This window comes from Schistocerca gregaria, chromosome 7, assembly GCF_023897955.1.
Source record: "Schistocerca gregaria isolate iqSchGreg1 chromosome 7, iqSchGreg1.2, whole genome shotgun sequence".
Lineage (NCBI taxonomy): Eukaryota > Metazoa > Arthropoda > Insecta > Orthoptera > Acrididae > Schistocerca > Schistocerca gregaria.
The window spans coordinates 11,901,013-11,916,832 of record NC_064926.1 but is presented as its reverse complement, the minus strand read 5'-3'; positions in this window follow the sequence as shown (position 1 = coordinate 11,916,832).

Sequence of the window (15,820 nt, the reverse complement as noted above, 5' to 3'; positions counted from 1 at the left end):
TCTTTGAGACATTACTCCCATGGAAGAAAGTGCGCATGGTGACTGTTGTATTCAATCCCGATGCAATTTCAGTGTTTCAACAACACTCTGATAGTCCACAGATTACAGAATGTCTCCAGATGTGCATCGGAAACTACTACTGGTCTTGAGGGAACGATCAAAGCGTAGGATGTTTGAGACATTACTCCCATGGAGGAAAGTGGTCATGGTGTCTGTTGTATTCAATCCCGATGCAATTTCAGTGTTTCAACAACACTCTGATAGTCCACAGATTACAGAATGCCTCCAGATGTGCATCGGAAACTACTACTGGTCTTCCAGGAAACGATCAAAGCGTAGACGGTTTGAGACATTACTCCCATGAAGGAAAGTCCGCATGGTGACTGTTGTATTCAATCCCGATGCAATTTCTGTGTTTCAACAACACTCTGATAGTAAACAGATTACAGAATTCCTCCAGATGTGCATCTGAAACTACTACAGGTCTTGAGGGAACGATCAAAGCGTAGGATGTTTGAGACATTACTCCCATGGAGGAAAGTGGTCATGGTGACTGTTGTATTCAATCCCGATGCCATTTCTGTGTATCATTAGCACTCGGATAGTCCACAGATTTCAGAATGAATCCAGATGTGCATCTGAAACTACTACTGGTCTTGAAGGAACGATGAAAGCGATGACAGTTTGAGACATTACTCCAATGGAGAAATGTACGATTGGTGCCATTTGTATTCAATCCCGATGCAATTTCTGTGTTTCATCAACACTTTGAAGGTCCACAGATTACAGAATGCCTCGAGATGTGCATTGGAAACTACTACTGGTCTTCCAGGGAACGATCAAAGCGTAGACTGTTTCAGCCATTACTCCCATGAGGAAAGAGCGCATGGTGACTGTTGTATTAAATCCCGATGCAATTTCAGTGTTTCAACAACACTCTGATATTCCACAGATTACAGAATGCCTCCAGATGTGCATCGGAAACTACTACTGGCCTTCCAGGGAACGATCAAAGCGTAGACTGTGTGAGTCATTACTCCCATGGATGAAAGTGGGCATGGTGACTGTTGTATTCAATCCCGATGCAATTTCAGTGTTTCAACAACATTCCGATAGTCCACAGATTACAGAATGCCTCCAGATGGGCATCGGAAACTACTACTGGTGTTCCAGTGAACGATCAAAGCGTATACTGTTTGAGACATTACTCCCATGGAGGAAAGTCAGCATGGTGACTGTTGTATTCAATCCCGATGCAATTTCTGTGTTTCAACAACACTCTGATAGTAAACAGATTACAGTATGCCTCCAGATGGGCATCGGAAACTACTACTGGTTTTCCAGGGAACGATTAAATCTTAGACTGTTTGAGACATTACTCCCATGGAGGAAAGTGCGCATGGTCACTGTTGTATTCAATCCCGATGCAATTTCTGTGTTTCATCAACACTCTGATTGTCCACAGATTACACAATGCCTCCAGATTTGCATCGGAACTACTACTGGTCTTCCAGGGAGCGATCAAAACGTCGACTGTATGAGACACTACTCCCATGGAGGAAAGTGCGCATGGTGACTGTTGTATTCAATCCAGAAGCAATTTCTGTATTCATCAACACTCTGATGGTCCACAGTTTACAGAATGCCTCCAGATGTGCATCGGAAACTACTACTGGTCTTCCAGGGAACGATCAAAGCGTAAACTCTTTGAGACATTACTCCCATGGAAGAAAGTGCGCATGGTGACTGTTTTATTCAATCCCGATGCAATTTCTGTGTTTCATCAACTCTCTGTTAGTCCACAGATTACAGAATGCATCCAGATGTGCATCGGAAACTAATACTGGTCCTCCATTGAACGTTCAAAGTTTAGAGTGTTTGAGACATTACTCCTATGTATTAAAGTGCGCAGGGTGACTTTGTATTCAATCCCGATTTAATTTCTGTGTTATATCAACACTCTGATAATCCACAGATTACAGAATGCCTCCAGATATGCATCGGCATCTACTACTGGTCTTCCAGGGAACGATCAAAGCGTAGACGGTTTAAGGCATTACTCCCATGGAGGAAAGTCCGCATGGTGACTGTTGAATTCAATCCCGATGCAATTTCTGTGTTTCAACAACACTCTGATAGTAAACAGATTACAGAATTCCTCCAGATGTGCATCTGAAACTACTACTGGTCTTGAGGGAACGATCAAAGCGTAGCATGTTTGAGACATTACTCCCATGGAGGAAAGTGGTCATGGTGACTGTTGTATTTAATCCCGATGCCATTTCTGTGTTTCATTAGCACTCGGATAGTCCACAGATTACAGAATGCCTCCAGAAGTGCATCGGAAACTACTACTGGTCTTCCAGGGAACGATCAAAGCGTAGACTGTTTGAGACATTACTCCTATGGAGGAAAGTGCGCATGGTGACTGTTGTATTCAACCCCGATGCAATTCCTGTGTTTCAACAACACTCTGATAGTAAACAGATTACAGAATTCCTCCAGATGTGCATCGGAAACTACTACTGGTCTTGAGGGAACAATCAAAGCGTAGGATGTTTGAGACATTACTCCCATGGAGGAAAGTGGACATGGTGACTGTTGTATTCAATCCCGATCCAAATTCTGTGTTTCATTAGCACTCGGTTAGTAAACAGATTACAGAATGCCTCCAGCTGTGCATCGGAAACTACTACTGGTCTTCCAGTTAACGATCAGAGCGTAGACTGTTTCAGGCATTACTCCCATGGAGGAAAGTGCGCATGGTGACTGTTGTATTCAATCCCGATGCATTTTCTGTGTTCATCAATACTCTGATAGACCACAGATTACAGAATGCCAAAAGATGTGCATCGGAAACTACTACTGGTCGTCCAGGGAGCGATCAAAGCCTAAACTGTTTGAAACATTACTCCCATGGATTAAAGTGCGCATGGTGACTGTTGTATTCAATCCCGATGCAATTTTTGTGTTTCATCAACACTCTGATAGTCCACAGATTACAGAATGCCTCCAGATGTGCATCGGAAACTACTACTGGACTTCCAGGGAACGATCAAAGCGTAGACTGTGTGAGACATTACTCCCATGAATGAAAGTGCGCATGGTGACTGTTGTATTCAATCCCGATGCCATTTCAGTGTTTCAACAACACTCTGATAGTAAAGAGATTACAGAATGCCTCCAGATGTGCATCGGAAACTACTACTGGTCTTCCAGGGAACGATTAAAGCGTAGACTGTTTGAGACATTACTCCCATGGAGGAATGTGCGCATGGTGAGTGTTGTATTCAATCCCGATGCAATTACAGTGTTTCAACAACACTCTGATTGTCCACAGCTTACAGAATGCCTAAAGATGTGCATCGGAAACTACTACTGGTCGTCCAATGAGCGATCAAAGCCTAAACTGTTTGAGACGTTACTCCCATGAATGAAAGTTCGCATGGTGACTGTTGTATTCAATCCCGATGCAATTTCTGTGTTTCATCAACACTCTGATAGTCCACTGATTACAGAATGCTTCCAGATGTGCATCGGAAACTATTACTGGCCTTCCAGGGAACGATCAAAGCGTAGACTGTTTGAGACATTACTCCCATGGAGGAAAGTGCGCATGGTGACTGTTGTATTCAATCCCGATGCATTTTCTGTGTTTATCAACACTCTGATAGACCACAGATTACAGAATGCCTCCAGATGTGCATCGGAAACTATTACTGGTCTTCCAGGGAACGATCAAAGCGTAGACTGTTTCAGGCATTACTCCCATGGAGGAAAGTGCGCATGGTGACTGTTATATTCAATCCCGATGCATTTTCTGTGTTCATCAATGCACTGATAGACCACAGATTACAGAATGCCAAAAGATGTGCATCGGAAACTACTACTGGTCTTCCAGGGAACGATCAAAGCGTAGACTGTTTGAGACATTACTCCCATGGAGGAAAGTGCGCATGGTGACTGTTGTATTCAACCCCGATGCAATTCCTGTGTTTCAACAACACTCTGATAGTAAACAGATTACAGAATTCCTCCAGATGTGCATCTGAAACTACTACTGGTCTTGAGGGAGCGATCAAAGCGTAGGATGTTTGAGACATTACTCCCATTCAGGAAAGTGCGGATGGTGCCTGTGGTTTTCAATCCCGATGCAATTTCTGTGTTCATCAACACTCTGATAACTACAGATTGCAGAATGCCTCGAGATGTGCATCGGACACTGCAACTGGTCTTCCAGGGAGCGATCAAAGCCTAAACTGTTTGAGACATTACTCCCATGTACGGAAGAGCGCATGGTGACTGTTGTATTCAATCCCGATGCAATTTCTGTCTTTCATCAACACTCTGATAGTCCACAGATTACAGAATGCCTAAAGATGTATATCGGAAACTACTACTGGCCTTCCAGGAAAGATCAAAGCGTAGACTGTGTGAGACATTACTCCCATGGATGAAAGTGAGCATGGCGACTGTTGTATTCAATCCCGATGCTATTTCAGTGTTTCAACAACACTCCGATATTCCACAGATTACAGAATGCCTCCAGATGTGCATGGGAATCTACTACTGGTCTTCCAGGGAACGATCAAAGCGTATACTGTTGGAGACATTACTCCCATGGAGGAAAGTCCGCATGGTGACTGTTGTATTCAATCCCGATGCAATTTCTGTGTTTCAACAACACTCTGATAGTAAACAGATTACAGAATGCCTCCAGATGTGCATCGGAAACTACTACTGGTCTTCCAGGGAACGATTAAAGCGTAGACTGTTTGAGACATTACTCCCATGGAGGAAAGTGCGCATGGTGACTGTTGTATTCAATCCCGATGCAATTTCTGTGTTTCATCAACACTCTCGTTGTCCACAGATTACACAATGCCTCCAGATGTGCATCGGAAACTACTACTCGTCTTCCAGGGAGCGATCAAAGCGTCGACTGTTTGAGACATTACTCCCATGGAGGAAAGTGCGCAGGGTTTCTTTGTATTCAATCCCGATGCAATTTCTGTGTTATATCAACACTCTGATAATCCACAGATTACAGAATGCCTCCAGATATGCATCGGAATCTACTACTGGTCTTCCAGGGAACGATCAAAGCGTAGACAGTTTGAGACATTACTCCCATGGAGGAAAGTCCTCATGGTGCCTGTTGTATTCAATCCCGATGCAATTTCAGTGTTTCAACAACACTCTGATAGTAAACAGATTACAGCATGCCTCCAGATGTGCATCGGAAACTACTACTGGTCTTCCAGGGAACGATTAAAGCGTAGACTGTTTGAGACATTACTCCCATGGGGGAAAGTCCGCATGATGACTGTTGTATTCAATCCCGATGCAATTTCTGTGTTTCAAGAACACTCTGATAGTAAACAGATTACAGAATGCCTCCAGATGTGCATCGGAAACTACTACTGGTCTTCCAAGGATCGATCAAAGCGTAGGCTGTTTGAGACATTACTCCAATGGAGGAAAGTGGTCATGGTGACTGTTGTATTCAATCCCGATGCAATTTCTGTGTTTCATCAACACTTTGAAGGTCCACAGATTACAGAATGCCTCCAGATGTGCATCGGAAACTACTACCGGTCTTCCAGGGAACGATCAAAGCGATTACAGTATGAGACATTATTCCAATGGAGAAATGTACGCATGGTGCCTGTTGTATTCAATCCCGATGCAATTTCTGTGTTTCATCAACACTTTGAAGGTCCACAGATTACAGATTGCCTCCAGATGTGCATCGGAAACTACTACTGTTCTTCCAGGGAACGATCAAAGCGTAGACTGTTTCAGACATTACTTTCATGGAATAAAGTGCGCATGGTGCCAGTTGTATTCAATACCGATGCAATTTCAGTGTTTCAACAACACTCTGATAGTCCTCGGATTACAGAATGCCTCCAGATGTGCATCGGAAACTACTACTGGTCTTCGAGGGAACGATCAAAGCGTAGACTGTTTCAGATGTTACTCCCATGGAGGAAAGTGCGCATGGTGACTGTTGTATTCAATCCCGATGCAATTTCTGTGTTTCAACAACATTCTGATAGTCCACAGATTACAGAATGCCTCCAGATGTGCATCGGAAACTACTACTGGTCTTCCAGGGAGCGATCAAATCCTAAACTGTTTGAGACATTACTCCCATGGAGGAAAGTGCGCATGGTGACTGTTGTATTCAATCCCGATGCAATTTGTGTGTTTCATCAACACTCTGATAGTCCACAGATTACAGAATGCCTCCAGATGTGCATCGGAAACTACTACTGGTCTTCCAGGGAGCGATCAAATCCTAAACTGTTTGAGACATTACTCCCATGGAGGAAAGTGCGCATGGTTACTGTTGTATTCAATCCCGATGCAATTTCTGTGTTCATCAACACTCTGATAGTCCACAGATTACAGAATGCCTCCAGATGTGCATCGGAAACTACTACTGGTCTTTCAGGGAGCGATCAAAGCGAAACTGTATGAGACATTACTCCCATGGAGGAAAGTGCGCATGGTGACTGTTGTATTCAATCCCGATGCAATTTCTGTGTTTCAACAACACTCTGATAGTAAACAGATTACAGAATTCCTCCAGATGTGCATCGGAAACTACTACTGGTCTTGAGGAAACGATCAAAGCGTAGCATGTTTGAGACATTACTCCCATGGAGGAAAGTGGTCATGGTGACTGTTGTATTTAATCCCGATGCCATTTCTGTGTTTCATTAGCACTCGGATGGTCCACAGATTACAGAATGCCTCCAGGAGTGCATCGGAAACTACTACTGGTCTTCCAGGGAACGATCAAAGCGTAGACTGTTTGAGACATTACTCCCATGGAGGAAAGTGCGCATGGTGACTGTTGTATTCAACCCCGATGCAATTCCTGTGTTTCAACAACACTCTGATAGTAAACAGATTACAGAATTCCTCCAGATGTGCATCTGAAACTACTACTGGTCTTGAGGGAACGATCAAAGCGTAGGATGTTTGAGACATTACTCCCATTCAGGAAAGTGCGGATGGTGCCTGTGGTTTTCAATCCCGATGCAATTTCTGTGTTCATCAACACTCTGATAACTACAGATTGCAGAATGCCTCGAGATGTGCATCGGACACTACAACTGGTCTTCCAGGGAGCGATCAAAGCCTAAACTGTTTGAGACATTACTCCCATGTACGGAAGAGCGCATGGTGACTGTTGTATTCAATCCCGATGCAATTTCTGTCTTTCATCAACACTCTGATAGTCCACAATTTACAGAATGCCTAAAGATGTATATCGGAAACTACTACTGGCCTTCCAGGAAAGATCAAAGCGTAGACTGTGTGAGACATTACTACCATGGATGAAAGTGAGCATGGCGACTGTTGTATTCAATCCCGATGCAATTTCAGTGTTTAAACAACACTCCGATAGTCCACAGATTACAGAATGCCTCCAGATGTGCATGGGAATCTACTACTGGTCTTCCAGGGAACGATCAAAGCGTATTCTGTTGGAGACATTACTCCCATGGAGGAAAGTCCGCATGCTGACTGTTGTATTCAATCCCGATGCAATTTCTGTGTTTCAACAACACTCTGATAGTAAACAGATTACAGAATGCCTCCAGATGTGCATCGGAAACTACTACTGGTCTTCCAGGGAACGATTAAAGCGTAGACTGTTTGAGACATTACTCCCATGGAGGAAAGTGCGCATGGTGACTGTTGTATTCAATCCCGATGCAATTTCTGTGTTTCATCAACACTCTCGTTGTCCACAGATTACACAATGCCTCCAGATGTGCATCGGAAACTACTACTCGTCTTCCAGGGAGCGATCAAAGCGTCGACTGTTTGAGACATTACTCCCATGGAGGAAAGTGCGCAGGGTTTCTTTGTATTCAATCCCGATGCAATTTCTGTGTTATATCAACACTCTGATAATCCACAGATTACAGAATGCCTCCAGATATGCATCGGAATCTACTACTGGTCTTCCAGGGAACGATCAAAGCGTAGACAGTTTGAGACATTACTCCCATGGAGGAAAGTCCTCATGGTGCCTGTTGTATTCAATCCCGATGCAATTTCAGTGTTTCAACAACACTCTGATAGTAAACAGATTACAGAATGCCTCCAGATGTGCATCGGAAACTACTACTGGTCTTCCAGGGAACGATTAAAGCGTAGACTGTTTGAGACATTACTCCCATGGGGGAAAGTCCGCATGATGACTGTTGTATTCAATCCCGATGCAATTTCTGTGTTTCAAGAACACTCTGATAGTAAACAGATTACAGAATGCCTCCAGATGTGCATCGGAAACTACTACTGGTCTTCCAGGGATCGATCAAAGCGTAGGCTGTTTGAGACATTACTCCAATGGAGGAAAGTTGTCATGGTGACTGTTGTATTCAATCCCGATGCAATTTCTGTGTTTCATCAACACTTTGAAGGTCCACAGATTACAGAATGCCTCCAGATGTGCATCGGAAACTACTACTGGTCTTCCAGGGAACAATCAAAGCGATTACAGTATGAGACATTATTCCAATGGAGAAATGTACGCATGGTGCCTGTTGTATTCAATCCCGATGCAATTTCTGTGTTTCATCAACACTTTGAAGGTCCACAGATTACAGATTGCCTCCAGATGTGCATCGGAAACTACTACTGGTCTTCCAGGGAACGATCAAAGCGTAGACTGTTTCAGACATTACTTTCATGGAATAAAGTGCGCATGGTGCCTGTTGTATTCAATACCGATGCAATTTCAGTGTTTCAACAACACTCTGATAGTCCTCGGATTACAGAATGCCTCCAGATGTGCATCGGAAACTACTACTGGTCTTCGAGGGAACGATCAAAGCGTAGACTGTTTCAGATGTTACTCCCATGGAGGAAAGTGCGCATGGTGACTGTTGTATTCAATCCCGATGCAATTTCTGTGTTTCAACACCATTCTGATAGTCCACAGATTACAGAATGCCTCCAGATGTGCATCGGAAACTACTACTGGTCTTCCAGGGAGCGATCAAATCCTAAACTGTTTGAGACATTACTCCCATGGAGGAAAGTGCGCATGGTGACTGTTGTATTCAATCCCGATGCAATTTGTGTGTTTCATCAACACTCTGATAGTCCACAGATTACAGAATGCCTCCAGATGTGCATCGGAAACTACTACTGGTCTTCCAGGGAGCGATCAAATCCTAAACTGTTTGAGACATTACTCCCATGGAGGAAAGTGCGCATGGTTACTGTTGTATTCAATCCCGATGCAATTTCTGTGTTCATCAACACTCTGATAGTCCACAGATTACAGAATGCCTCCAGATGTGCATCGGAAACTACTACTGGTCGTCCAGGGAGCGATCAAAGCCTAAACTGTTTGAAACATTACTCCCATGGAGGAAAGTGGACATGGTGACTGTTGTATTCAATCCCGATCCAAATTCTGTGTTTCATTAGCACTCGGTTAGTAAACAGATTACAGAATGCCTCCAGATGTGCATCGGAAACTACTACTGGTCTTCCAGGGAACGATCAAAGCGTAGACTGTGTGAGACATTACTCCCATGAATGAAAGTGCGCATGGTGACTGTTGTATTCAATCCCGATGCAATTTCAGTGTTTCAACAACACTCTGATAGTAAACAGATTACAGAATGCCTCCAGATGTGCATCGGAAACTAATACTGGTCTTCCAGGGAACGATTAAAGCGTAGACTGTTTGAGACATTACTCCCATGGAGGAATGTGCGCATGGTGAGTGTTGTATTCAATCCCGATGCAATTACAGTGTTTCAACAACACTCTGATTGCCCACAGCTTACAGAATGCCAAAGATGTGCATCGGAAACTACTACTGGTCGTCCAATGAGCGATCAAAGCCTAAACTGTTTGAGACGTTACTCCCATGAATGGAAGTTCGCATGGTGACTGTTGTATTCAATCCCGATGCAATTTCTGTGTTTCATCAACACTCTGATAGTCCACTGATTACAGAATGCTTCCAGATGTGCATCGGAAACTATTACTGGCCTTCCAGGGAACGATCAAAGCGTAGACTGTTTGAGACATTACTCCCATGGAAGAAAGTGCGCATGGTGACTGTTGTATTCAATCCCGATGCATTTTCTGTGTTTATCAACACTCTGATAGACCACAGATTACAGAATGCCTCCAGATGTGCATCGGAAACTATTACTGGTCTTCCAGGGAGCGATCAAAGCCTAAACTGTTTGAGACATTACTCCCATGGAGGAAAGTGCGCATGGTTACTGTTGTATTCAATCCCGATGCAATTTCTGTGTTTCATCAACACTCTGATAGTTCACCGATTACAGAATGCCTCCAGATGTGCATCGGAAACTACACCTGGACTTCCAGGGAACGATCAAAGCGTAGACTGTTTCAGGCATTACTCCCATGGAGGAAAGTGCGCATGGTGACTGTTATATTCAATCCCGATGCAATTTATGTGTTTATCAATACACTGATAGACCACAGATTACAGAATGCCAAAAGATGTGCATCGGAAACTACTACTGGTCGTCCAGGGAGCGATCAAAGCCTATACTGACTGTGTGAGATATTACTCCCATGGATGAAAGTGCGCATGGTGACTGTTGTATTCAATTCCGATGCAATTTATGTGTTTCAACAACACTCTGATAGTAAACAGATTACAGAATTCCTCCAGATGTGCATCTAAAACTACTACTGGTCTTGAGGGAGCGATCAAAGCGTAGGATGTTTGAGACATTACTCCCATTCAGGAAAGTGCGGATGGTGCCTGTGGTTTTCAATCCCGATGCAATTGCTGTGTTCATCAACACTCTGATAACTACAGATTGCAGAATGCCTCGAGATGTGCATCGGACACTACAACTGGTCTTCCAGGGAGCGATCAAATCCTAAACTGTTTGAGACATTACTCCCATGTACGGAAGAGCGCATGGTGACTGTTGTATTCAATCCCGATGCAATTTCTGTCTTTCATCAACACTCTGATAGTCCACAGATTACAGAATGCCTAAAGATGTATATCGGAAACTACTACTGGCCTTCCAGGAAAGATCAAAGCGTAGACTGTGTGAGACATTACTCCCATGGATGAAAGTGAGCATGGCGACTGTTGTATTCAATCCCGATGCAATTTCAGTGTTTCAACAACACTCCGATAGTCCACAGATTACAGAATGCCTCCAGATGTGCATGGGAATCTACTACTGGTCTTCCAGGGAACGATCAAAGCGTATACTGTTGGAGACATTACTCCCTTGGAGGAAAGTCCGCATGGTGACTGTTGTATTCAATCCCGATGCAATTTCTGTGTTTCAACAACACTCTGATAGTAAACAGATTACAGAATGCCTCCAGATGTGCATGGGAATCTACTACTGGTCTTCCAGGGAACGATCAAAGCGTATACTGTTGGAGACATTACTCCCTTGGAGGAAAGTCCGCATGGTGACTGTTGTATTCAATCCCGATGCAATTTCTGTGTTTCAACAACACTCTGATAGTAAACAGATTACAGAATGCCTCCAGATGTGCATCGGAAACTACTACTGGTCTTCCAGGGAACGATCAAAGCGTAGACAGTTTGAGACATTACTCCCATGGAGGAAAGTCCTCATGGTGCCTGTTGTATTCAATCCCGATGCAATTTCAGTGTTTCAACAACACTCTGATAGTAAACAGATTACAGAATGCCTCCAGATGTGCATCGGAAACTACTACTGGTCTTCCAGGGAACGATTAAAGCGTAGACTGTTTGAGACATTACTCCCATGGGGGAAAGTCCGTATGATGACTGTTGTATTCAATCCCGATGCAATTTCTGTGTTTCAAGAACACTCTGATAGTAAACAGATTACAGAATGCCTCCAGATGTGCATCGGAAACTACTACTGGTCTTCCAGGGATCGATCAAAGCGTAGGCTGTTTGAGACATTTCTCCCATGGAGGAAAGTGGTCATGGTGACTCTTGTATTCAATCCCGCGTCAATTTCTGTGTTTCATCAACACTTTGAAGGTCCACAGATTACAGAATGCCTCCAGATGTGCATCGGAAACTACTACTGGTCTTCCAGGGAACGATCAAAGCGATTACAGTATGAGACATTATTCCAATGGAGAAATGTACGCATGGTGCCTGTTGTATTCAATCCCGATGCAATTTCTGTGTTTCATCAACACTTTGAAGGTCCACAGATTACAGATTGCCTCCAGATGTGCATCGGAAACTACTACTGGTCTTCCAGGGAACGATCAAAGCGTAGACTGTTTCAGACATTACTTTCATGGAATAAAGTGCGCATGGTGCCTGTTGTATTCAATACCGATGCAATTTCAGTGTTTCATCAACACTCTTATAGTCCTCGGATTACAGAATGCCTCCAGATGTGCATCGGAAACTACTACTGGTCTTCGAGGGAACGATCAAAGCGTAGACTGTTTCAGATGTTACTCCCATGGAGGAAAGTGCGCATGGTCACTGTTGTATTCAATCCCGATGCAATTTCTGTGTTTCAACACCATTCTGATAATCCACAGATTACAGAATGCCTCCAGATGTGCATCGGAAACTACTACTGGTCTTCCAGGGATCGATCAAATCCTAAACTGTTTGAGACATTACTCCCATGGAGGAAAGTGCGCATGGTGACTGTTGTATTCAATCCCGATGCAATTTGTGTGTTTCATCAACACTCTGATAGTCCACAGATTACAGAATGCCTCCAGATGTGCATCGGAAACTACTACTGGTCTTCCAGGGAGCGATCAAATCCTAAACTGTTGGAGACATTACTCCCATGGAGGAAAGTGCGCATGGTTACTGTTGTATTCAATCCCGATGCAATTTCTGTGTTCATCAACACTCTGATAGTCCACAGATTACAGAATGCCTCCAGATGTGCATCGGAAACTACTACTGGTCTTTCAGGGAGCGATCAAAGCGAAACTGTATGAGACATTACTCCCATGGAGGAAAGTGCGCATGGTGACTGTTGTATTCAATCCCGATGCAATTTCTGTGTTTCAACGACACTCTGATAGTAAACAGATTACAGAATTCCTCCAGATGTGCATCGGAAACTACTACTGGTCTTCCAGGGAGCGATCAAATCCTAAACTGTTTGAGACATTACTCCCATGGAGGAAAGTGCGCATGGTTACTGTTGTATTCAATCCCGATGCAATTTCTGTGTTCATCAACACTCTGATAGTCCACAGACTACAGAATGCCTCCAGATGTGCATCGGAAACTACTACTGGTCTTTCAGGGAGCGATCAAAGCGAAACTGTATGAGACATTACTCCCATGGAGGAAAGTGCACATGGTGACAGTTGTATTCAATCCCGATGCAATTTCTGTGTTTCAAGAACACTCTGATAGTAAACAGATTACAGAATGCCTCCAGATGTGCATCGGAAACTACGACTGGTCTTCCAGGGATCGATCAAAGCGTAGGCTGTTTGAGACATTACTCCCATGGAGGAAAGTGGTCATGATGACTCTTGTATTCAATCCCGCGTCAATTTCTGTGTTTCATCAACACTTTGAAGGTCCACAGATTACAGAATACCTCCAGATGTGCATCGGAAACTACTACTGGTCTTCCAGGGAACGATCAAAGCGATGACAGTATGAGACATTATTCCAATGAAAAAATGTACGCATGGTGCCTGTTGTATTCAATGCCGAGGCAATTTCTGTGTTTCATCAACACTTTGAAGGTCCACAGATTACAGATTGCCTCCAGATGTGCATCGGAAACTACTACTGGTCTTCCAGGGAACGATCAAAGCGTAGACTGTTTCAGACATTACTTTCATGGAATAAAGTGCGCATGGTGCCTGTTGTATTCAATACCGATGCAATTTCAGTGTTTCAACAACACTCTGATTGTCCTCGGATTACAGAATGCCTCCAGATGTGCATCGGAAACTACTACTGGTCTTCGAGGGAACGATCAAAGCGTAGAATGTTTCAGATGCTTTCTCCCATGGAGGAAAGTGCGCATGGTGACTGTTGTATTCAATCCCGATGCTATTTCTGTGTTTCAACACCATTCTGATAGTCCACAGATTACAGAATGCCTCCAGATGTGCATCGGAAACTACTACTGGTCTTCCAGGGAGCGATCAAATCCTAAACTGTTTGAGACATTACTTCCATGGAAGAAAGTGCGCATGGTGACTGTTGTATTCAATCCCGATGCAATTTGTGTGTTTCATCAACACTCTGATAGTCCCCAGATTACAGAATGCCTCCAGATGTGCATCGGAAACTACTACTGGTCTTCCAGTTAACGATCAAAGCGTAGACTATTTGAGACATTACTCCTATGTAGGTAAGTGCGCATGGTGACTGTTGTATTCAATCCCGATGCAATATCTCTGTTTCATCAACACTCTCATAGTCCACAGATTACAGAATGCCTCCAGATGTGCATCGGAATCTACTACTGGCCTTCCAGGTAACGATTAAAGCGTAGACTGTTTGAGACATTACTCCCATGGAGGAAAGTGCGTATGGTGAGTGTTGTATTCAATCCCGATGCAATTTCTGTGTTTCATCAACACTCTGATTGTCCACAGATTACACAATGCCTCCAGATGTGCATCGGAAACTACTACTGGTCTTGAAGGGAGCGACCAAAGCGTCGACTGTTTGAGACATTGCTCCCATGGAGGAAAGTGCGCATGGTGACTATTGTGTTCAATCCGGATGCAATTTCAGTGTTTCAACAACACTCTGATAGTCCACAGATTACAGAATGCGTCCAGATGTGCATCGGAAACTACTACTGGTCACCAGGGAACGATCAAAGCGTAGGATGTTTGAGACGTTACTCCCATGGAGGAAAGTAGTCATGTTGACTGTTGTATTTAATCCCGATGCAATTTCTGTGTTTCAACAACACTCTGATAGTAAACAGATTACAGAATTCCTCCAGATGTGCATCCGAAACTACTACTGGTCTTGAGGTAACGATCAAAGCTTAGGATGTTTGAGACATTACTCCCATGGAGGAAAGTGCGGATGGTGACTGTTGTATTCAATCCCGATGCAATTTGTGTGTTCATCAACACTCTGATAGACTACAGATTACAGAATGCCTCCAGATGTGCATCCGAAACTACAACTGGCCTTCCAAGGAGCGATCAAAGCCTAAACTGTTTGAGACATTACTCCCATGTACGGAAGAGCGCATGGTGACTGTTGTATTCAATCCCGATGCAATTTCTGTGTTTCATCAACACTTTGAAGGTCCACCGATTACAGATTGCCTCCAGATGTGCATCGGAAACTACTACTGGTCTTCCACGGAACGATCAAAGCGTAGACTGTTTCAGACATTACTTTCATGGAATAAAGTGCGCATGGTGCCTGTTGTATTCAATACAGATGCAATTTCAGTGTTTCAACAACACTCTGATAGTCCTCGGATTACTGAATGCCTCCAGATGTGCATCGGAAACTACTACTGGTCTTCGAGGGAACGATCAAATCGTAGACTGTTTCAGATGTTACTCCCATGGAGGAAAGTGCGCATGGTGACTGTTGTATTCAATCCCGATGCAATTTCTGTGTTTCAACACCATTCTGATAGTCCACAGATTACAGAGTGCCTCCAGATGTGCATCGGAAACTACTACTGGTCTTCCAGTTAGCGATCAAATCCTAAACTGTTTGAGACATTACTCCCATGGAGGTAAGTGCGCATGGTGACTGTTGTATTCAATCCCGATGCAATTTCTGTGTTCATCAACACTCTGATAGTCCACAGATTACAGAATGCCTCCAGATGTG